Source organism: Hemiscyllium ocellatum, chromosome 7 (assembly GCF_020745735.1).
Source record: "Hemiscyllium ocellatum isolate sHemOce1 chromosome 7, sHemOce1.pat.X.cur, whole genome shotgun sequence".
In the NCBI taxonomy this organism is placed as follows: Eukaryota; Metazoa; Chordata; class Chondrichthyes; order Orectolobiformes; family Hemiscylliidae; genus Hemiscyllium; species Hemiscyllium ocellatum.
The window spans coordinates 75,322,883-75,348,798 of NC_083407.1; the positions used below are offsets into that span (position 1 = coordinate 75,322,883).

Below are 25,916 nucleotides of genomic sequence, written 5' to 3' on the forward strand. Positions count from 1 at the left end.
GAGGCAGCTTCTCCAGGGCAATTAGGGTTGGAAGATAAATGCTAGCTAAGCCACCAATACCCACATTGCAGAAACGATTTTTTTTAAAAATGCAATCACATTGCATCCACAGCCTTGTAACTAACTTTTGTAAATTGGATGTTTTTTGGTGAGTTTTCATAGAATCCCTACAGTGTGGAAACAGACCATTTGCCCCAACAAGTCCATATTAACTCTCAGAATATCTCCCCCAGACCCATTCCCCTACGCTATATCTACCCCTGACTAATACACCGAACCTACACATCCCTGAGCACTATGGACAATTTAGAATGGCCAATTCACCTAACCTGCACATCTTTGGATTGTGGAAGGAAACTGGAGCACCCGGAGGAAACCCATGCAGACACAGGGAGAATGTGCAAACACCAGACAGACAGTTGCCTGAGGCTGGAATCAAACCCAGGTCCCTGGCACTGTGAGGCAGCAGTGCTAACCATTGAGATACTGCACCACACCTTACAAAAATCTTTGTAAGAAAGAATACCTTTACATATTGCGTTTCTAAAAGCCGAACATTTTAGCACAAATAAAAATAGAGTCGAAGACTGTGGTGCTGGAAAAGTACAGCCAGTCAGGCAGCATAAGCCCTTCATCCAAAACGTCAACTCACCTGCTCCTTGGATGCTGCCTGACCAGCTGTGCTTTTCCAGCACCACGCTCTTCAACTCTGACCCCCAGCATCTGCAGTCCTCACTTTCTCCAATTAATAAAAAGGGATAAGATTATGTGGTTAAATATAAATAGTGTCAGCCCTAGCTAAATTTGTAATGTTCTCACCTCTGAGTCAGAAGATTCTAGGTTCAAAATGTTGTTACAGTGATGGTGAAAAGCACAGTCAGGATAATGTGCAGCTTGGAGGGAACTTGCAGATGATGCCAAAGTACAAAAGAGGTCTGTTCAGTTCTAGGACTCTTCCTGTGCCTCAAATATATGTAAATAGTATCTTGCATAAGTCAGGAATGCCTTTGGGTTTGTTGGAACTGTTGGAAAAGTCAAACACCAATGTTTGATTGTATTCCATGTGTAAAGACTGTATAGAACTGAACTTCCCCAATAACTGTACGTGTATTTTTATAAAGTTTTTTTATGAATAAAGTATATTAGTGATTTTTGAGAATAAAGTATATTTTTGAAATAAAGGAAAAGACCGAGGTGGCCACTTCAGACCCTCCTCGCAGTGCTTGAAATGGTGCAAACCTTAAGTTTTAAAATGGCCCCTCTCGCATGAATGCCTGAAGGTACGAACACCAGCAAGCATTTCTGCCACTGTTGAATGCAAGAATGTATGTGGGGTGCATGCTTAATGAGGTGAGCAGGATAAAACTGGAAGAGAAAATTTGCTAGGTCTGACGAAGGAACCTCTCCATGAAACTCCCCGAGATTGATAGTTAGGCATATTCTGAGAAAATTCACCCATATGTCCAATCATATGAGTTTGTTTCTTGTTATGTGAGATAGTATTGACTGAGTTTTGAAAATTATGATCTATTATACCCACTGGTTGTCTTGGATCTACTGTGCTATTTATATCCTCAGTCTGAATTGGAAAGCAGAAAAAGTCAATTGAACTTATGTAAAGTTTTAGTTGTACTGTGGAATGTTCTAGACCCCATATTATAAAAGAATAAAGAAGAATTGGAGAAAATGCATAAAAGATTTACTAAATGCTAACAGATCTATCAGTGTAGAGGTCACTAAAATTATGATTGTGCTTAATAGGATAAATGTAGACAAACTGTCAGATTTTCATGTTCCTCAGCAGAAACAGATGACTTTGCCTCGTTTACAATCATTAATAAAACTGTAGCATAAGTTGTGTCTGTGTTAAGTCATGATACATTTGGAAGATTAATACACTTTAAGCAATGTGTTTGGCAAATTGTTATTTCTACCAACTAGCAAATGGTTAAATAAAGGGTTACTGTTGTAAAATCTAAAAAAGAAATCATGAAATGAACCAGATGGGAGAGTATATTTTACAGTTTTGAAAGTGTAATGATAGCAGACTAGAATGTTTAATTGTTTACTCTTTTCCCATTGTTTACATGTATTCAGTGCAGATATCTTTTTTTTAGATTAGATTACTTACAGCATGGAAACAGGCCCTTCAGCCCAACAAGTCCACACCGACCCATTCCCCTACATTTAACCTAACACCATGGACAATTTAGCATGGCCAATTCACCTAACCTGCACATTTTTGGATTGCGGGAGGAAGCCCACGCAGACACAGGGAAAACGTGCAAACTCCACACAGAGAGTCACCTGAAGCCGGAATTGAACCCGGGGCTCTGGCATGTGAGGCAACAGTGCTAACCACCGTGCCACTCTAAGACAACAGTTCTAAAGCCAGTTTGTTACTGTGAAGAGTTATGAGTGCTTGGCTGCATTTTAATTAGCTAATAGTTTTACAAGTGCTTGACCTTATTTAGACAGATGTTTTGAAGGGTTAGTTTGTTTAACTGTAGACTTTTGGGCTGTTCAGAGGCTTCCAACTGTTCTAACAGTTTTGTTCATCAGTGAACAATAGGTGAAGGACTGAGAGTGAGCGTGGCTGGAGCGGTGTTGAGAGTGAGAGTGTAAGGTGGGGGGAGTGTTTACAATGTTTTTGGATAAGTGGTGCTGGAAGAGCACAGCAGTTCAGGCAGCATCCGAGGAGCAGCTTTGCTGTGCTCTTCCAGCACCATTAATCCAAAATCTGGTTTCCAGATCTACAGTCATTGTTTTTACCTACCGGAGTGTTTGCAATGGACAGGAGGACCAACTATAGATGAACTGCCGATTCCATTGGAAGAACTGGGCCAAGATATTTTGGGATATGTCAAGACCTGTTAACATAACTGTGCCCACTTCAACATTGGGCAGCTGGCCAATTTCTAGAAAATCCTGCACTCTGGAAATCTTGAGTGTCAGAAGGTGTCTACCTTCTGACGTGAAAGTCTGGTCTCAAATGTTTTTACTTGTATGGAAGTCCAGAATTGGATTGATAGAGCGAAGACAGTCAGCAATTAATCCAATAAGAAATTCAGGAGAAAGTTCTTTACCCAGAAACTTATTGGAATGCCTACCTTGCTACTATAAGAAATAATTAAAGTTCAAGGGGTCACTAGATAAGCACATGAGGCAAAAATGAGTAGGATATGTTAAAAAGGTTAGATGAAGGATGTGAGAACAAATACCAGCATGGACCTGATGGACTGAATAGCCTGTTTGCAAATATTTTTGACCCTTTATCTGCATTGAACAGCAAGAGATGAAACTGAAAGATGGATGCAGGCAGTTTTTCTTTGAAACTGAATCTGCAGACAGGTTGGACAAGTTGAGCCAAGCACATCTGATATAGCTCTTCCTCTGTATGTTCAATCACTGTGAACTAAAGTATTTCACCAATTCCTATCAATACTCAATTGAATGATTGTTGGGTATACTTTGGGAAAGATTGAAGAAGGATATTTCAGCAGAATAAAAATGTTTCCTCAATCAGAAGTAAGGACTATTGTCACATTCCCACTTTAAACAAATGTGCACATCGCTTATGGAATACTGTAAACTCCGATTGAAGTAAAATGCTATAAGACTGTTTGTGGGAGTGACAGCTGGCATTAAATGCGAAAAAGTAATTAAGACAGTTTTGAAATGTTCTCGGAATATGCTTAATATATGCAAGAAATGAAAGACAATAACCATGTCTGAGCAATTCATGAAAAAATATAGGTGGCGTTAAGAAATAGCAGGAGCAAGTGAAATATCTGAATATCATCAATTCTTCATGTCTGCACAGAAGCAGGAAGGATAGAATCAGATAATTTACCCTCAGTGATTGAAAAAACAGCAGAATAAAATTTACTCTGAATTAAACTGACATGGATCTAACAAAGATTATTGGCTGTTCAAGCTCCACATGGAATCATTCATGTCCTAGCATGCCCCAAAAATAAGTTTTTGATCTTTTGAAAATAGAATTACCCATTTACTTATGAATTAAAAACATAAATACAAGAATGCATTATATTCAATTGATAATGGTAACTGTTTCCAGATAAAACTTCTGCCTCTCATATACTGAGGCAGAATTAAGTTTTGAATTAAGAATTGGTTGTCTATGTTACACACATAGCTTGTGGAAATTTTTAAAAAAGGAATACAACAGCAAATGATATGGTGAGATTAAAAATGACCTGTGATTTACAGCAGTTTGTATGAACTGAACTTGCTGCATCTCTAAAGTATGCTAAGTGACTGATAATGCTGATCAATGTACTGCATTTTGTTGCAATGCGTTTATAACATCTTCACTGGAGCAGTCAATACTTTGGATGTAACCTTAGCCATATGTAAATTTAAAGTAGAAATAAATAGGCATCAGGCAGAAAACAAAAGGAAAAGAAAGGCTTTCGAAGGGCTTTGTGAGAAAATATCAGAACAATAAATAACAGAATATTAGGTTGACTAAAGTGTCTATGATGTCTGATCTACTTGTAAATTTTACAGAATTATCTCCACTCTTACCAAAGGTGACTTTATTCAGTGATGGTGCATGAAGTAGCATTTAGGGAATTTTAACAAAACTCAGCTAAGTGTCAATTTTGGGAAGTTTCATGGAGGATTTCTTGCCCTGAATTCCAGTGAGTTAACTCACCCCATTCACCGCTGCTCACTTCATTATGTATGCACCACGCGTCTCTGTGGGGAGCCATGTTATCTTGTGCTCACCAGTGATAGAAGTCTTTGCTGTTGTTGGCACCTTCCAGGATTCATGCAACTGGCAGCATATTTAAAGGCCAGCTGTTCACCTGGTCATGATAGAGATGGAGCAGTGTCAGGCATTACAAGCCAGACAGGACTTAATTGACACCCACGCCCAATAAACCTGATTTGGATGACATGATCAATCATTGTTAGGACCCTGTCTGAAGACTTGTCACACTTCCCTAATGCTCCATGTGGCTAACATCTTGCCATTGGTCAATGTGGGTGCATCACATTTTGGAAGGTCTTCAAACAATTGTTCAATGTTAACCATTATTAATAGCAGGATCAACAAAGATACAATCAACAAAAAGGTCATATTTGCTTCTGGCAATGAACAGACATTGCTTGCCTTTCAATCAACAACAAAATTCCAGCCTGAATGATGATTTCACCCAACTCAAATCAATTGGAACCAGTTATCAATTAAGAATTGTTTGGCTTGTTGTGCCTGACACTGCGCCTTGCTATCATACTGAAGGTACAAAGTTAAAAATCATACAACACCAGGTTATAGTCCAACAGGTTTAATTGGAAGCACACTAGCTTTCGGAGCGACGCTCCTTCATCAGGTGATTGTGGAGGGCTTGATCGTAACACAGAATTTATAGCAAAAATTTGCGGTGTGATGTAACTGAAATTATACATTGAAAAATGTAACAGGCAATCAATTTTTCAATGTATAATTTCAGTTACATCACACTGCAAATTTTTGCTATAAATTCTGTGTTACGATCAAGCCCTCCACAATCGCCTGATGAAGGAGCGTCGCTCCGAAAGCTAATGTGCTTCCAATTAAACCTGTTGAACTATAACCTGGTGTTGTGTGATTTTTAACTTTGTACACCCCAGTCCAACACTGGCATCTTCAAATACTGAAGGTAATATTCTACTGGCTTAATGTCCTCATCTTCATCCTCGGAAGACTGCTGCTGCTGTTCTCCCAGGTCTTTAGCATCCAGCCCACCTCTCTCTTTGCCTGTACCAATTGAGATAAGCACAACACGCAAGTATAATGTGGCACAGTCTGTCTGGACTGAACTGTAAGATCCTCCCCAGACTAATCTAAGCATCGGAATCTCATCTCAGGAGCCCTGTTTTCTGCTGCATGATGGTCCCCTAGAGGAAGAACGGGCTGCATTGTATCTACATTTAGCCTTAGCCAGGGTCATTGGCCATGATTGAAGAAAGTAGCCTTGGTTTCTCTGCAGCTGTCCTTGCAAGGCATTCAGCATTTGAAACAGAAATATTGACAGTTCTGCAGGAGAGAGGCATTCTGATTAGAAACATAGAAGTTAGGAGCAGGAGTAAGCCATGCAAACCCTTGAGCCTGCTCCACCATTCAATATAATCATTGGCTGATCATTGAGTTCAATGCCCTAATCCCACCTTTTCTCCATACCCCTTGATCGCTTCAGTTGAATGAGCTATATTTACCTCCTTCTTAAGTACACAATGTTTTAGCATCAATCATTTCCCATGACAGTAAATTCTGCAGGCTCACCAGTCTCTGGTTGAAAACATTTCTCTTCATCTCATAACAGGTTTACCCCCCATCCTTAAAACCTGGTTCTGCCACCACTGCGAACATCCTTCCTGCACTTAATCTGTCTAGTGTTGTTCAAATTTTATATATTTCATAGAGATACCTCCTTGTTCTTCTAAACTCCAGTGAATACCATTCTAACTGACTCAATTTCTCCTCGTACATCAGTCCTGCCATCCCAGGAAACCATTTGCTGAACCTGCATGCACTGCACTCTGTCCATAGCAAGAACATCCTTCCTCAAGTAAGGAAAGCAAAACAGCACACAATGCTCCAGGTGTGGTCGCAACAATGCCCTGTCTAATTGCAACAAGACATCCTTGTTCCTGCATTCGAATCTGCTCACTATGAAGGCCAACATTCAGTTTGCCTTTTTCACTGCCTTCTGTACCTGCTCACTTTCAGAGACTGGTGTGCACCCAAATCCTGTTGAGCATCCCTCTCTCTCAACTTACAGCCATTTCAATAATAATCTGCCTTTCTATTTTTGCCCACTTAGTCAGCCTGTCCAAATCAAACTGCAACATCTTCATATCTTCCTCTCTGATCTCCCTGCCACCCAGTTTTGTTTCACCTCCAAACTTTGAGATAATTCTGTTAGCTTTCTTATCTAAATTATTATCATATTGTGAATAGCTGGGGTTTTAGTACAGATCCCTGCAGTACCCACCAATCATTCAGAAGAAGACCCATTTATCCCTACTCTTGTTTCCTGGTTGCTAACCAATTTTCTTTCTATCTCAACACACTACTTCCTATCCCATGCATTTTAGTTTTACACAATTAGGACTTTGTCAAGTGCCTTCTCAATATCCAAATAAACCACAACCACTGACTCCTCCTAATCAATTCGATTAGTTATGTTCTCAAAGAATTCCAGTCGATTTGATTTCCCTTTTGTAAATCCTGATGTTGACTGTATCTGATTCTATCACTGCTTTCTAAATGCTGTGCATCTTTCCCACTACCAACATCAGAGTCACTGTTCTATAATCCTTTGTTTTTCTCTCTACCTCCCTTTACAAATAGTGGGGTTAGATTAGCTGTCCTCCAAACTGCAGGAACTGTTCCAAAAAAGAATCATGGGAGATGACTACCAACACATCCAATATTTCTAGGACCACTTTTTTAAGTACACTGGTATGTAGATTAGCAGGGCCTGGGGATTTATCAGTCTTCAGTCCCACCAATTGTTTCAACAACATTTCTCCACTAGTACAGCTTCTCGGGTACCTAGCTTCTAGGATGTGGCTCTGAAAATTGCAGATGAGTTGCACATTAACCAAACGGACCTCTTTTCTTTGGTGAAGTCAGCCACAATGATATAATGGTCTCAATGCAATGTGCATATGTCCATAACACCCTGCGTCTGGGAAAGCCAGCTATGTTGGCAAAGCCTACTGCCCAAGCTGCAGCATTGAACTCATCATTATAAATGAGTCAAAACAGTGTGCTCTGGTACAAATTGCAACTTGGCAACTTGGTGCATTGAGAGATCTCATACAGGTCCCCAGTGGTTCTTGGAAGTGCCGGTTGCATAACAATGTAGTACAGCTGGGTTAGAGTGGTGCTGGAAAAACACAGCAAGTCAGACAGCATCCGAGGAGCAGGAAAATCGACGTTTTGGGCAAATGCCCTTCATCAGGAATGAAGGCAGGGAGCCTCCTAGGTGGAGAGATAAATGGGGAGGGCAGTGGTGGGGCTGGGGAGAAGGTAGCCAAGAGTATAGTAGGTGGATGGAGGTGGGGATGAAGGTGATAGGTCAGAGAGGAGGGTGGAGCAGATAGGTGGGAAGGAGGATTGGCAGGTAGGACAGGTCATGAGGGCGGCGTTGAGCTGGAAGGTTGGAACTGGGATAAGGTGAGGGGAGGGGAAATGAGAAAACTGGTGAAGTCCACATTGATGCCCTGGGGTTGAAGTGTTCCGAGGCAGAAAATGAGGTGTCCTTCCTCAAGGCGTCGGGTGGTGAGGGAGTGGCGTTGGAGCAGGCCTTGGCAGAGTGGGAGGGGGAGTTGAAATGTTGGGCCATGGGGTGGTGGGGTTGATTGGTGTGGGTGTCCCGCTGACAATCACTGGGTTAGGATGGCCACCCACCACTGCCATTCACAGATTGTGCTCCAGCAGATGACAACTTTGTTATGGTGTCCCAGAAACACCTTTAAATATCTGCACTTTGCTCATCTGAGGAAAATAATATGGGATTAATAAATTCTGGGCCCTCAGCTGCGACTTTATGTCCACCTCCTTAATGGTCTTTCTGGTAAACATGACCACCTGCCTGGCTTTGTGGTTGCCCTAAAATGCAAGGCAGAGATGTGAGAGCACCAACTAGATATAAAGTGAGTGAGCACAAAGAAAGCAAAGAGCCCAGAGATGCACCTTGCTCCAATGCACGAGGTGGATGCCTGCCCCTGTGCTCGAAATGGCCTCGCTGCAATATTGCAAATGGAATGCCACATGAATGGGGGAGAAGGGTACCCAGAGAAAGTCACTGACAGCTAACAGAGTGAATAGAGGATTTGATTTGATTTATTATTGTCACATGTACCTAGTACAGTGAAAAGTGTTTTTTGTGTGTGCAGGCAGATCATAACATACAAATCCATTTGGGTAATAGAACAGAGTGAAGAATACAATGTTACATGATTAGATTACTTACAGCGTGGAAAAAGGCCCTTCAGCCCAACAAGTCCACACCGACCCGCCACCCACCCTGACCCATTCCCCGACATTTACCCCTTCACCTAACACTACAGGCAATTTGGCATAGCCAATTCACCTAACCTGCACATTTTTGAATTGTGGGAGGAAACCAGAGCACCGGGAGGAAACCCACGCAGACACAGGGAAAATGTGCAAACTCCACACAGAGAATCGCCTGAAGTAACAGTGCTAACCATTGTGCCACCATGCTGTCCACTGTTACAACTGCAGAGAATATGCACAAAGAACGAGATGAACATTAAATTTGGGGTGGCACGGTGGCTAAGTGGCTAGCACTGCTACCTCACAGCACCAGGGACCCAGGTTTGATTCCAGCCTTGGGTGACTGTCTGTGTGGAGTTTGCATGTTCTCCCTGTGTCTGTGTGGGCTTCCTCCGGGTGCTCCGATTTCCTCTCACAGTCCAAAAGATGTGCAAGTCAGATGAATTGGTCTTTCTAAATTGCCCATAGTGTTAGGTGCTTTAGTCAGAGGGAAATGGGTCTGGGTGGGTTTCTCTTCAGAGGGTCGGTGTGGACTTGTTGGGCTGAAAAGCCTGTTTCCACACCGTAGGGAATCTAATCTTAAATTTAAAATTTGAGAGGTCCATTCAGGATTCTGATAACAGCAGAGAAGAAGCTGTTATTGAACCTGTTGATGTTTAAGCTTCTGTATCTTCTGCCCAACAGAAGAGGTTGGAAGGGTTTATAACTGGGGTGGGAGGGGTCTTTGGTTATGTTGTTGCCTTCCCCAGATAGTGTGTAGTGTAGACAAAGTCAATGGATGGAAAATTAGTTTGCATAATGGACTGGGCTGTATTCACAACTGTCTGTATTTTCTTACCGTCTTGGGCAGGAGCACCATGTGTTTCTGAAACAGCATGAAAGAGAGAGGAGTGAAAGTGAGGTCAGCAGCTTCAGAAAGAGGAGAGGTGACCTGCCAGTGAAGGGCAGTTGATGGTGGGAGATAAATCCAGCAACAAATGCCTCTTCAACCAGTTTCGACCTGTCAAAGCCAGTGTGTGGCATCACAGGAACATGTATAGGTGATCTGTGTGTATTTCTTTTCATTAGCCAAGTGGATTATTGAAATTTCTGACCACAGTTAGGGAATTCACTCCTAAAATATTTAACATGCAAATTTCTTCATTAAATATAGATAGCTGCTTGCATTGCAGCTGAAGTATGTGGGAGCAAGAGGATGCCAATGCGATTGACAATGACTATATCCCCAGTAATTGTTCACTGCTCAGAGAACTTCGGCTCAGAGTTAATGCGCTAGAGGCCAAGCTGTGGACACTGTAACACATCAGGGATTGGAAAAGGTTCCATAGATTCAGAAGGCAGTCACATTCCTCACATTAATGACATCAAATTTGGTTTGCGGTCAGGAGGGTGTGACTGTAAGCAATGCAGGTATGAAAATCCAGAATTTAGCTATGGAGGAGCCTCACCAATAGGTTCAAGCTTTTTGTTCTCGGTGTGGACAAGGTTGCAGGAAAGGTAAGTGAAGTGACCATTGCAGCATGGTGCAGAGCGCTATTCAAGTGGAGAGAAGGGAGAAAAGAGAATTGTCATAATAAAGGGAATAGCATAGTTAGAGAAATACATTCTCATCTCTGTAGCAAAGACAAACAGTCTCAAAGTCTGCGTTACCTTGCTTGTTCAGGGCATTCATTCTGGGCTGGAGAGGAACTTGAAGTAGAGGGGAAAGGATCCAAAAAGGACTAGGAAAGTGGTTCCACTGAAGAATTATGAGCAATTTGGGCTAAATTTAAAGCAGAGGCTGAAGGTAATAATCTTTAGAGTCGCCACATGCAAAGTGGAGTGGGGCAGCTAGAGAGGCACAAAGTTGGCTCAAAGATTGATGTGGGCGCAAAGGTTCCAACTGATACCAGGACAGGGGAAAGAAAGTGCTCTTCCGTCGGGATGGGTTTCACTTGAACCATGTTGGGACCAGTGTCCTGGCAAATTGTGTAACTAGGTTTGGAGATGGGGTTTTAAACTAATTAGCAATATGGAAGGGTTTAATTGAAGGGAGGTTTGAAAGAACAAAAAGAAATGTGGGAGCAGAGGTACAAGGTAGTCAAGAGGCAAGCAATAATCAAAGTGTGACAGGAAGCAGGCGAATACTGTACATGCACAGAAGAGTTCAGTAGAAATTAGAATCCTGGTGGAGGAAGATAACAGATAAGCAAGTGCTAATGGGTGAAAAAATCTTGTGACAGTCACTATCATGAGGGATAAAGTATTTGACAAACTAATGGGACTAAAGGCAAACAAGTAACCAGAACCAAATGACCTGATTCCAATGGTTTTAAAAGGGTCCAGAGATAGTAGACATTTCTGTCAAAATATTTCAGGACTCACTGGGTTTCAGCAGGGTTCTAACAGATTAGAAAACCATTAATGTGATGTATCTACTCAAAAGGAGAGAGAAACAGAAATCGGGAAACCATGGACTAGTTCATTTAACATTTGTCATTGGGAGAATGTTGGAATTTGTTATTAAGGATGAAATTGAAGGACATTCAGAAAAGCTGAGCATAATCAAACCAATTAAATTGAAAGGGAAAACATATTTGACAGATTTGGCAATGCCATGGCTTAGTTGGTTAAAGCAGCTGTCCAGTAAACAGGAAACTGGGCTCCGATCCCAGCAGTATCTGTACCTACCTTTTACTGGGATGGCTCAGTGGCTCAGCAGTTAGCACTGCTACATCACAGCACCAGGGACCTGGGTTTAATTCCACCCTCAGCTGACTATGTGGAGTTTGCACATTCTTCCCGTGTCTGTATGGGTTTCCTCCATGAGCTCCATATTCCTCCCACAGACCAAGGTGGATTGGCAATATTAAATTTCCCATTATGCAAGCATGGAAACCGACCCTTCAGTCCAACCCATCCATGCTGACCAGCTATCCCAACCCAATCTATTCCCACCTGCCAGCCCCCGGCCCATATCCCTCCAAACCCTTCATATTCATATACCCATCTAAATGCCTCTTAAATGTTGCAATTGCACCAGCCTCCACCACATCCTCTGGCAACTCACTCCATACCCGTACCACACTCTGTGTGAAACGGTAGCTCCTTAGGTCTGTTTTATATCTTTCTCCTCTCACCCTAAACCTATGCCCTCTAGCCTCTATGCCCAGGGAAAAGACTTTGTCTATTTAACCTATCCATGCCCCTCATAATTTTGTAAACCTCTATAAGATCACCCCTCAGCCTCTGATGCTCCAGGGAAAACAACCCTAGCCTGTCAGTCTCTCCTTGTAGCTCAAATCTCCAACCTTGTCAACATTCTTGTGAATCTTTTCTGAACCTTTTCAAGTTTCACAAAATCTGTCCCTTAGGAAGGAGACCAGAATTGCATGCAATATTCTAACAGTGGCCTAACCAATGTCCTGTACAACCGCAACATGACCTCCCAACTCCTGTACTCAATACTCTGACCAATAAAGGAAAGCATACCAAATGCCTTCTTCACTGTCCTATCTACCTGCGACTCCACTTTCTAGGAGCTATGAACCTGCACTCCAAGGTCTCTTTGCTCAGCAACACTCCGTAGGACCTTACCATTAAGGGTATAAGTCCTGCTAGGATTTGCTTTCCCAAAATGCAGCACGTCACGTTTATCTGAATTAAACTCCATCTGCCACATCTCAGCCCATTGGCCCATCTGGTCAAGATACTGTTGTAATCTGAGGTAACGATCTTCGCTGTCCACTACACCTCCAATTTTGGTGTCATCTGCAAACTTAATAACTATACCTCTTATGCTCGCATCCAAATCATTCATGTAAATGACAAAAAGTAGAGCACCCAGCATCAATCCTTGTGGCACTCCACTGGTCTCAGGCTTCCAGTCTGAAAACCAACTCTCCACCACCACCCTCTGTCTTCTACCTTTGAGCCAGTTCTGTATCCAAATGGCTAGTTCTTCCTGTATTCCATGAGATCGAACCTTCCTAATCAGTCTCCCATGGGGAACCTTGTTGAACGCCTTACTGAAGTCCATATAAATCACATCTCCCGCTCTGCCCTCAATCCTCTTTGTTACTTCTTCAAAAATCTCAATCAAGTTTGAGACATGATTTCCCATGCACAAAGCCATGTTGACTATCCCTAATCAGTCCTTGCCATTCCAAATACATGTACATCCTGTCCCTTAGGATTCCCTCCAACAATTTGCCCACCACCGATGTCAGGCTCACTGGTCTATAGTTCCCTGGCTTGCCCTTACCACCCTTCTTAAACAGTGGCACCACATTTGCCAACCTCTAGTCTTCTTGCACCTCACCTGTGACTATCGATGATACAAATATCTCAGCAAGAGGCCCAGCAATCACTTCTCTAGCTTCCCACAGAGTTCTCGGGTACACCTGATCAGGTCCTGGGGATTTATTCACCTTTACCTGTTTCAAGACATCCAACACTTCCTCCTCTGTAATCTGGACATTTTGCAAGATGACACCATCTATATATCTACAGTTTATATCTTCCATATCCTTTTCCACAGTAAAAACTGATGCAAAATACTCATTTAGTATCTCCCCCTTTTCTGTGGCTCCACACGAAGGCCACCTTGCTGATCTTTGAGGGGCCCTATTCTCTTCCTAGTCACTCTTTTGTCCTTAATGTATTTGTAAAAACCCTTTGGATTCTCCTTAATTCTATTTGCCAAAGATATCTCATGTCCCCTTTTTGCCCTCCTGATTTCCCTCTTAAGTATCCTCCTACTTCCTTTGTACTCTTCTGAGGATTCACTTGACCTATCCTGTCTATACCTTACATATGCTTCCTTCTTTTTCTTAACAAAACCCTCAATTTATTCAGTCATCCAGCATTCCTTATACCTACCAGCCTTTACTTTCACCCTGACAGAAATATACTTTATCTGGATTCCCGTTATCTCATTTCTGAAGGCTTCCCATTTTTCAGCGTCCCTTTACCTGCGAACATCTGCCCCCAATCAGCTTTCGAAAGTTCTTGCCTAATACCATCAAAATTGACCTTTCTCTAATTTAGAACTTCAACTTTTAGATCTGGTCTATCCTTTTCCATCACTATTTTAAATCTAATAGAATTATGGTCGTTTGCCCCAAAGTGCTCCCCCACTGACACCCCAGTCACCTGCCCTGCCTTATTTCCCAAGAGTAGGTCAAGTTTTGCACCTTCTCTAGTAGGTATATCCACATACTGAATCTGAAAATTGTCTTGTACACACTTAACAAATTCCTCTCTATCTAAACCTTTAACACTATGGCAGTCCCAGTCTATGTTTGGACCTATCATAACCTATTATTCTTACAGACAGCAGAGATCTCCTTACAAGTTTGTTTCTCAATTTCCCTCTCACTATTAGGGAGTCTATAATACAATCCCAATAAGGTGATCATCCCTTTCTTATTTCTCAGTTCCACCCAAATAACTTCCCTGGATGTATTTCCGGGAATATTCTCCCTCAGCACAGCTGTAATGCTATCCCTTATCAAAAGTGCCACTCCCCCTCCTCTCTTGTCTCCCTTTCTATCCTTCCTGTAGCATTTGTATCCTGGAACATTAAGCTGCCAGTTCTGCCCATCCCTGAGCCATGTTTCTGTAATTGCTATGATATCCCAGTCCCATGTTCCTAACCATGCCCTGAGTTCATCTGACTTCCCTGTTAGGCTGCTTGCATTGAAATAAATGCAGTTTAATTTATTAGTCCTACCTTGTCCCTGCTTGCCCGGACTGTTTGACTCACTTCTGTTCTCAGCTGTACCAGTCTGAGATTGATCTCTTTCCTCACTATCTCCGTGGGTCCCACTCCCCCACCGCACTAGTTTAAATCCTCCCGAGCAGCTCTAGCAAATTTCCCTGCCAGTATATTAGTCCCCTTCCAATTTAGGTGCAATCCGTCCTTCCTGTACAGGTAACTTCTACCCCAAAATTAAGTAAATGCTTCCATTAGTGAGGGAATCTCAAACTGAGTGAATAGTTACATGATAAGGATATATTCATTAAAAATGGATATCTGAAGGAATCTCTTCTCTCAGAGGGTACAATGAAGAGTTACAAGGTTGGGGGTGTGTCTGGGTGGAATCCTATTTGGAGGGTCAATGTGGATTTGATAGGCTGAATTGCCTGCTTCTATACTATAGTGATTCTAGATTTGCTGGATGTTTTGAGGTTGCAGCAAGAAGAGTTCATAAAGAGAAGCAGTATCTGCAGTGTATATGGACTTTCAGAAGGCACTCAATAATTTTCATGTAAAAGGTAACTGCACAAGATAGGAGCTCATAGTATTGATGGTAATATATTTGCATGGATTGAGGATTAGCAATAATAATTGAAATATTGTGTATTGAGGGCTTTGATGAAAGTGAATTTAAGGCCTGGGACAGATCCACCACGATCTTGTTGAATGGTGGGGTAGGCTTCAGGATGTGCATAACCTTTCCTCTTTCTATTTCTCACGTTCTTTCACTGTGCCAATGTGTTCTAAAGTTCAGTATTGATGTGATGTGTGATGATGCAACTCCTTGAACAAGGTTATGTTATCCTTGATTTTTTTGTCAGGAGGTCATAAAAGATACAGACAAGTCTGAAATTAGGTGGGTTTTCGGGCTAGTTTGATGATAGCTAACAGATACTGCCTCAGAAAAAGGCTTTCAAGTTAAAAAAAAACACTTGTACAATGAAAGGGGAATGGCCAGGTCTCCCAGTTCAGCTTTTCTCTGGTTTGGTCTGGCTGTTCACTGAAAGCAGTCAGGACAGTTGAAAAGCTGCTAGATGCAAAGAAGCGGGTCCATGCTGATCCCCCTCTCTCTCTGACATCTCTCCTGTGAGACCCTGTGTTTGATTTTACCTTTTATGCCAAGGAGTGTTTATGGGGATTGTTATAAGTATTTGGAACAGCATCATTGGGATGATCTGTTGGGATTTTGGATAGGTTAGGTTATTCTGTATTCTGTTCTCTTTTGTTCATGTTTCATTTGATAATCTTGTAAATAAGTTCTGTTTTGTTTGAAACTAAGTGGTTTGATCAGCTGCATCCCTCCTGGAATCTCTGCTTCAGACAACCTGCAAAGTTAGGGTCTGGGCTATTTTCTTGAAATGTTTTGAGAAGATCTGGCTGGGTCCATAGCAGATGAATAATATCATAAGGGTGTTGCAGATGTGTTATGATGATATGGTGATGCCAAATTCCATGGACGATGAAGGGGCAAAAGCAGGCGGTTGCTGCTCATGAAGCAAAAGCTAAGATATTGGACAAAACTGGCCAACATGGTGGTCCCAGGAGCAAGCAGCCAGCTGGAGTTACCAGAGACTTTTACGATGTGATTTATCATCAACTAGCTTTTCTCCACCATCTAGCAAAATAGCATGCTACAGATAACTGGGTGAGATTAAATAATAATGAGATGTTAATGCATGCAAACTAGTGAGATTCACGTTCCACCATTATAACCTTCAGTGAAAATTTGGCATATTTAATTTGCAAGGCCTGATTTCTCCATATGTTCCCTCCCAACATGTCATTATCGGTATCATTCAAGGCCTGGGAAGCTTCCTCCCATAATTTCAGCTGCTGTTCTTGGGAAAATTGGCAACTGAGAGAGAATTCTATTCTGTCCAAAATAACTTCTTCATGGTTTATCAAAGAGAGGGTTTTTTTTATTTTCCTTTAGGCTTCCCAAAATTTGCAAATGCTTTTAACCCAGAAAAAAAACCTAAAACAGGAAAATGACATCAATAGCATCATTTTGAGCACAAAGGTGTGATATCGAGTTACCAATTGTGGAGCCCAAAAAAGATTTAGTGTCTTGTTGAAATACTCTTAGATATGTTTAACACTTAATTGATCTCAGTTGGAATGGGATATCTTGCAATAATTTAAAATGTTGTAGTCTCATACAAAGTTAAATGTATCCTTTATGCATTCTTGCTTTGTATTATTGGCTGAAACAGATGCTAGAAACAAAACCACTTGGATTTCAAGTACTTTGTTCAATTAATCTGTTTCTCTGCGATCAGGATGTAAATCTCCTTTACAAGATGCATTGAATATTAACATATGAGACTTCTTTCTGCCATTCATGGTGCTACCTGTAATTAGATTGGTCATTGATAATCTTAGCTTTTTTCCCTAATGTAGATCCTGTCCAAGTTCATTGATTTTATTAAAATTAAGAATTTGTTATCTGTGCCACACAAATGCATTGTGCAAATAAGACAAATGGAATCCTAATCAATACAGCTTTTAATCTCTAATGTTTATTAATCTGTGTTTTGTTCCCTGTTGATGACATCTTGATACAGAAATTGATTTTCTTTTTAGAAACATCATTGGATTCCATTACTGCAGTGCTTGAAGCAGATTTGCTCTTGTAAACCCTGCAGATATTCCAGCCAGTGTAAATGTAAACCCCAGTGGCAAATCCATTGCTTTACTTCCATTTTCCTCTCCAGCTACAAATTAGCTAAGAGGCAAAATTAAAGAACTAGAAGACTTGAGTAAGAAGTAATGATCAAATTTTCAGTATGTCAAGAGTTCAGGATTTCTTTTTCTTATGTACTCAGAAAATTAATGGACAACTTACTTTTTGGATCTGTAGTCAACTTATTTTTGTTTGAAGATATAGATTTGATCCCCTATAATATGGAAACAGGCCTTCGGCCCAACAAGTTACCCACCCAGACCCATTCCCTTATCCTATATTTACCCCGACTAATGCACCTGAAACTATGGGCAATTTAGCATAGACAATTCACCTAACCTGCACATTTTTAGACTGTGGGAGGAAACCCATGCAGACACAGGGAGAATGTGCAAACTCCACACAGACAGGCACCCAAGGCTAGAATTAAACGTGGATCCCTGTTGCTGTGAGACAGCAGTGCTAACCACTAAGCCACTGTGTCACCCCCTTTAAGTACAATACAGATTAAGATCAATTATTTTTAAAATGGGAAACTGAATTAAAGAGTTTTCTTGCTCCTGCCTTGGTGAAATTTATTCTTGACTAGGTCATTGACATGTTTACATGAGTGACCCAAGTTTGCAACAGTAAGTTAGGAGTCAAGTTAACAATGTCAGCAAACTTTTGAAAGTGTTATTATACCTGTCAATTTACAAAAGTGTCTACTGACTTAATTTATTTTGGTCTTCTGGAATGCATCAAGTTAGGTTTTGGCCACCTGCAGTGAGTCTAACTCAATATCACTAATAGTAGACCAAATCCTGACTCCAGATTCAGATCGCAATTACACCATAAAGACAGATTACTGCATATGCTGGAATCTGTACTGAGAACAATAAATGCTGGATATCACAACGGGTCAGGCAGCATCCATGAAGAGAGAACAAGCTCACATTTCAAGTCTAGATGACTCTTGATCACAGCTGATGAAGTGTGGAGGGGAAAGAATTTTTGCTATAGTTTGGAGTGCAGGGGTGTGGGGGTAGTGGGCGTAGGATACCTGTGGAGAACAGATGTTGATAGTTCAGATTAAGTAACTGGAATGTGAGAATGGCAGAACAATAATGTGTCTCCTGCCAGACTTGAAAGTGCGTACAGTCCCACTTGGATGAAGGAGGGGCGGGAGGACTCGATACCAGGTTGTAACAAGCTAAAAGAAAGGAAAGGAGTGGGAGTTCGTTCACAATTTGGAGGTGTTGAAATCAATATTAAGTCCAGAAGGCTGTAAAGTACCTAGTCTGAAGATGAGATGTTGTTCCCCAGTTTGCACTGTGATTTACTGGAACACAGTGGCATGCTGAGGATGTGCACGTGGGCAAGCGAGCAGGACGGCGTGTTAAAACAACTGGCTATGGGAAGGTCAGGGTCATGTTTGCACACAGGCTGGAGGTGTTGTGCAAAGCGGTCTACCAATCTCTCTGTGGTTTCTCCAATGTAGAGTAGGCCACATTGGGTGCAACGAATACAATACACAAGACTGGAGGAAGTATAGGTGAAATGCTGCTTCACCTGGAAAGACTGCTCAGGCTCTTGTTTAGTGAGCAGGGACGAGGTGAAAGGGCAGGTGTTGCACTTTCTGCGGTTACATGCGAATGTGCTGTGGGGAGGGGATTGGTGTTGGTGGTTGTGGAATGGACTAGGGTGTCCTGAAGGGAATGATCCTAACGAAATTCAGACAGGGCAAGTGAGGGGAAAGTGTGTTTGGTAATGGCATTCTGCTGGAGTTGTCTATCCTTTCGAACCTGGCAGTTAGACACACCATTGTTCTGTCATTCTCACAGTCTGATCTTTTCTCCAAAAGACAGACTCATGTTGCACCATTGGCTCAATTGTAGTGAGTAAATATTAGCCTAAAATCTGCTAGGTTAGCTGAGACATCAATATCTTGGGCAATTCCTGTGGAGTCTACTATAATGAGGATTCTGTAGAGTCCCCATGTACAACTGCCATCTACATTTCAGAAAGGACTCTCTGGCTATTAGAAAATGAAACCTTTAAAACCAACATTGTCTATGACAGGTCCAAGTATTAAAAATCATATAATGGAAGATTGTTTGTCCATTTTTACCACTATCAGGAAAAAAAACTCTATCAGAGTACCCTCCTATAGGGGTCCAGAAGGCAGTGCATATGGGTATATACATTTGTATGCATGTAGGTAGTCAGCATCTGCCTGTTTCCAATGGAATCACTGGGCACTTAAATTGAAACTTCTGGGAAATTATATAGGGAGGCTTTCGGTTGTAAAGCCCATGCATTTTCTACAAAAAAAAAATTGATCTTACCACCACAATATAAGGCAGTTGTCAGCCCAATATGGCTCTGGCCCGAAATGTCGAATTTCCTGTTCCTTGGATGCTGCCTAACCTGCTGTGCTTTAACCAGCAACACATTTTCAGCCCAATATTATCCCTTGTTTCTTTAATAGTGCAGGTTGTTTGAATACTTGGATGCTGGCCTGAGGACAAACAGAGGAAGTTGTAGTAATTAAATGGGGAAAGGCATGAGTAATGTATTGGATATAATTAAGCATTTAATACTGACCAGAACTACTGATGAGAATATGTAAATTAGGTGCTGCGGAATTAACATGAATTTGTTCACTCGGTGCCAATGTTTTCTTAATACCACTTAGACAACCTTCCAGGTTAACTCTGGCAGCTGCTGAGAACAAGGGCTAAATGGAATTTTAGTTTTGTTTTCCACCATAATGAGAAGTCTTATAATTAGAAATTTCATCACTAATGCTTCGGAATCGTTTTCCCCCCCAAGTGTGTTTTTTTATTGTAGGCTTTGACTACTTTCACTGAACTTGAGAGAAGAGTGATATTGAATTTACTTCGGACATAAAATAGAAACACCACACAAAGATAAGGTTATTTTCTTAGCTGAAAAAAATTAAAATTCTTGCTTTCTTTATCTTCAAAGATACTTAGAATTATCTAAGTAAGTAATCATCTCTTGGCAAGTTCACCTCCATGCATTCAGTTAATCTCCTTTACATATGAACTAACCAGCAAATGTTAATAAGACCAGAAGATCGTGAGAAATAGGAACATGAATATCCCTCCACAGTTCAATAGGGTTATGACTGATCTGACAGTCCTCACTTCTCCTTTTTCCCATATGGAAGATATAGACTATAGGGAAATAGATGGTGACATCTTGCCAAATATCCATATTACAGAGGAGGAAGTGCTGGATGTCTTGAAATGGGCAAAAGTGGATAAATCCCCAGGATCTGATCAGGTGTACCCTAGAACTCTGTGGGAAGCTAGAGAAGTGATTGCTGGGCCTCTTGCTGAGATATTTGTATCACCGATAGTCACAGGTGAGGTGCTGGAAGAATAGAGGTTGGCTAACGTGGTGCCACTGTTTAAGAAGGGCAGTAAAGACAGCCCAGGAACTATAGACCACTGAACCTGACATGGGTGATGGGCAAGATGTTGGAGGGAATCCTGAGGGACAGGATGTACATGTATTTGGAAAGGCATGGACTAATTAGGGATCATCAACATGGCTTTGTGCATGGGAAATCATGTCTCACAAACTAGATTGAGTTTTTTGAGGAAGTAACAAAGAGGATTGATGAAGGCAGAGTGGTATGATGTGATCTATATGGACTTCAGTAAGGCGTTCGAAAAGGTTCCCCATGGGAGACTGATTAGCAAGGTTAGATCTCATGGAATACAGGGAGAACTAACCATTTGGATACAGAACTGGCTCAAAGGTAGAAGACAGACGGTGGTGTTGGAGGGTTGTTTTTCAGACTGGAGGCCTGTGACTAATGGAGTGCCACAAGGATCGGTGCTGGGTCCTCTACTTTTTGTCATTTATATAAATGATTTGGATGCGAGCATAAGAGGTACAATTAATAAGTTTGCAGATGACCCCAAAATTAGAGGTGTAGCGAAGAGGGTTACCTCAGATTACAACAGGATCTGGACCAGATGGGCCAATGGGCTGAGAAGTGGCACATGGAGTTTAATTCAAGTAAATGTGAGGTGCTGCATTTTGGGAAAGCAAATCTTAGCAGGACTTATACACTTAATGGTAAGGTCCTAGGGAGCGTTGCTGAACAAAGAGACCTTGAAGTGCAGGTTCATAACTCCTTGAAAGTGGAGTCACAGGTAGATAGGATAGTGATGAAGGCATTTAGTATGCTTTCCTTTATTAGTCAAAGTATTGAGTACAGGAGTTGGGAGGTCATGTTGCGGCTGTACAGGACATTGGTTAGGCCACCGTTGGAATATTGCATGCAATTCTGGTCTCCTTCCTATTGGAAAGATGTTGTGAAATGTGAAAGGGTTCAGACAAGATTTACAAGGATGTTGCCAGGGTTGGAGAATTTGAGCTATAGGGAGAGGCTGAACAGGCTGGGGCTGTTTTCCCTGGAGCATCGGAGGCTGAGGGGTGATCTTATAGAAATTATGAGGGACAAGGATAGGGTAAATAGGCAAAGTCTTTTCCCTGGGGTTGGGGAGTCCAGAACTAGAGGTCATAGGTTTAGGGTGAGAGGGAAAAGATATAAAAGAGACCAAAGGGGCAACTTTTCCACACAGAGGGTGGTACGTGTACGGAATGATGTGCGGATGTGTGGAAGCTGGTACAATTGCAACATTTAAAAGGCATTTGGATGGGTATATGAATAGGAAAGGATATGGGCTGGGTGCTGGCAGGTGGGACTAGATTGGGTTGGGATACCTGGTTGGCATGCACGGTTGGACCGAAGGATCTGTTTCCATGCTGTATATCTCTATGACTCTATAACTCTTGATTCCCATACTGATCAAGAATGTGTCTATCTCAGTCTTAACTCTACACAAAGACCCTGCCTCACAGCTCTCTGTGGCTAGGAATTCCAAAGACACAATGCCTTGTGAGATGAAATTCCTCTTCATCTCAGTCTCAGAAGTAAGACTGTGCCTTTAATCCTGGACTCTCCCATGAGGGGAAACATCCTGTCAGTATTTACTTTGTTAAGTTCCTTAAGAATCCTATGTGTGTCAATGAGATTATCTCTCATTCTTCTAAACTCCAGTGAGTTGGGTCCCAACCTGTTTAATCTTTACTCAGAATACAATACCTCTATACTGGGCATCATCCTAGTGATTGTTCCCTGCACTGCCAACAATGCAATCATATATTTTCTGAAATAAAGGGAACAAAACTGCACACAGTCCTCAGATGTGGTCTCACCACCACCTTGTCCAGTCGCAGTAAGACTTCCTTACTCTTAAACTCCAAACCCATTTAAATAAGGGCGAACATTTCATTGAACTCCTGATTATTTGCTACACTTGTGTGCAAGCTTTCTGTGTTTTGTGCACAAATATCATGAAATCCCTTTGGGTTGCAGCTTTCTGCAGTTTTTCTCCATTTAAATAATTTTTTTATGAACTCCCTTCCAAAAAGAACAGCTTCACATTTTCCCACATGATGCTCCATTTCCCAACTTTTTGCCTACTTACTCTATTCATATCTTTCTATAAACTACTTATATCCCTCTCATAACTTGCCTTTCCAAATATTTTTGTGTTGTCTGCAAATTTGGCTATAGTACATTTGCATCTTTCCTCGAAGTCATTAATATATATTGTAAACAGTTGTGGTCCCAGATCTGATCCATGTGGAACTCCACTGGTCACAGGTCACCAACCTGAAAAAGACTCTCTTATCTCCACTCAATTCTGCCCACGAGCCAATTCTCTGTCAATGCCAATATAATACCTTCAACCCCGTGGGCTATTATCTTATGACTTAACTTTTAGTGAGGTACCTTATTGAAGGCCTTCTGTAAGTCCAAATACAACCCATCCCCTCTATCCACTTTGGTTAAGACTGCCTCAAAAATCTCTCATAAGCTAATCAGACATGTTTCTTCAGACATGGAAGCAGCATGGTGCCTCAGTGATTAACACTGTTACCTCTCAGCACCAGGAACCCAAATTTGATTCCAGCCTTGGGTGACTGGTGATGTGGAGTTTACACACATTCTCCCATTGTCTGTGGGTTTCCACTGTGTGCTCTGGCTTATTCCCAGAACCCAAAGATGTGCAGGTTAGGTGTATTAGCCATGCTAAATTGCCCCATAGTGTCTAGGGATGTGCAGGCTAGGTGGGTTAGCAATGGGAAATAAGAGGTTAGGAGATATGTTGGTTGGTGGGTGGGTTGGGGTGGGAGCTCTTCAACCCTCACGGGGGGGGGGGGGGGCGGGGGGGGTCAGTGCAGACTCAATGGGCCAAATGGCCTTCTCCAATAGTCTAGGAAATCTATGGATGCCCTTTCATGACACCATGCTGATTCTGCTTGATGAGTCATGATTTTCCAAACGTTCTGCCGTTACTTTCTTAATAATAATTGATTCCAACAATAGATGCTAGGCTAATTGGCCTATAGTTCCCCATTTCTTGCTTCCCTCCCTTTTTGACTAGGACATCACATTGGCAGTTTTCCAATCATTTGGTACTTCTTCAGAATCCAGAGGATGTTTAGGAAGTTACAATTAATGCAACCACTATCCCTGTAGCCATAGTTTTTAGGATCTTGGGATACAAGCCTTCAGGGCCAGGGAAGTTATCTGCCTTTAACCCCATTAGTTTGTCTAATACCCACTTCCTTAGTGATGGTGATGGTGATGGCATTTAATTCCTCCCCCATATCCTTTAGTATTAATTCGATATTAAAGTATCTTCTACTGTAAAGATTGATGCAAAATATTTGTTTAACATCTCTGCTATTTCCTTGTCCCCCATAACCATCTCCCCAGATTCATTTTCTAAGGGGCGTTTGTTCTCTTTGACCTCTGTCTTCTTTTTATATATTTAAAGAAGATCTTACTCTCGGCTTTTACATTCCCTCACTAGGCTGCCCTCGTAGTCTATATTTTTTCTCTTTATTAGCTTTTCAATTCTCCTTTTCTGGATTCTGAATTTATCCCAGTCTTCGGACCTATCACTGACTTTTGCCTCCTCTATTTTTTTTGGTCTACTAAATATTCTCCTTAACTTCTTTGGTTAGCCATGGTGGGTTTATCCCTCTGTTAGGATCTTTCCTCCTTACTGGTGACTATTTTTGCTGAAAGTCATTAATTACCTCAAAAAAACATATTGTTTACTATCCACCTACTAATCTATCTCCCAATTCACTTTAACTAACTCTATCCTCATTTCATTGAAATTCCCTTGATTGAGGTTAAACATGATTGTTTTCAAACAAAGTTTCTCACTCTGGGACTGATCACTACTTCCTAACAGATCTTTTACTCCAATATTATTCTATTACATATGCATTATTATCCATATCAGATCGAGGATAGCCTGTTTCCTGGTTGGTCCATGGCATATCGCTCAAGAAATCTATCCCTGTGCAGTCTATGAATTTGTTGTCGTAGCTGTGCTTTCCAATTTTATTAACCTAGAAATCATGAAGATTAACTATTGCTCAATTCTTTTTGCATGCTCTTACTATTTGTTGATTTATAGCTTTTCCTGCAGAATGATTACTGTTTGGGGGTCTGTACAATTCTCTTACCAATATCTGCTTTCCCTTGCTGCGTTTTTACCTCCAGCCAAATGGACCGTGCATCATCTGAACCTCGGTCATCTCTCACAATTGTCCTCATCTAATCTCTTATTAACCGTGCTATCCTACCATCTTTTCCATTCCTCCAGTTTTTCTGAAAGATCAAACATCCCTAAAGATTAAGTTCCTAGTCTTGACGTCCTTGTAACCATGTTTCTGTAATGTCTAGAAATCTTATTCATTTCCCTCAATTTGTGCCATCAGGTTTTTCTTCCTTATTCTGAAAACTTTGTGCATTAAGATATCAAACCTTTTTGCTTGTTCTATTACCAATTTCCATGTACTTTTATGCTTCCTTAATGCAATATGACATTCACACATTCTATCCCTTCCAGTAACAATCCACCCCATCACTAACCTGCAAGCCTACCTTCTACTTTGTTTTGGTTATATTGGTGGATTCTGACAAATAGTTTGCAGCCTGAATTTAATTGGTATTGCCAATGTCAAAAATTTCCAATGTTAGCTTGCATTTGGTTTATATACAAGTTAAATTTAAATTTAAGCTTTTTTCTTTACATGGGGTAATGCTAGGTAATACTGGTAACACAAAATATCCACCCACTACCCTGCTGTTCCATAAGAAAAAGAAAACACAATTAGATTACCTACAGTGTGGAAACAGGCCCTACGGCCCAACTAATCCACACCAACCCTCTGAAGAGTAACCCACCCAGACCTGTTCCCCATATTTATCCCTGACTAATGCACCTAACACTATGGGCAATTTTGCATGACTAATTCACCTGACCTGCACACCTTTGGACTGTGGGAGGAAACCGGAGCACCCAGAGGAAACCCATGCAGACACAGGGAGAATGTAC

The 25,916-nt window shown here is 41.5% G+C and overlaps 1 protein-coding gene across 1 annotated transcript in view; it reads left to right on the forward strand.

Annotated features, from left to right (window-relative positions):
• The window catches only part of znf804a (zinc finger protein 804A), a 352,992-nt gene that overhangs the window by 318,281 nt on the left and 8,795 nt on the right, over window positions 1-25,916 (forward strand). The gene's annotated exons all lie outside the window — the stretch shown is intronic.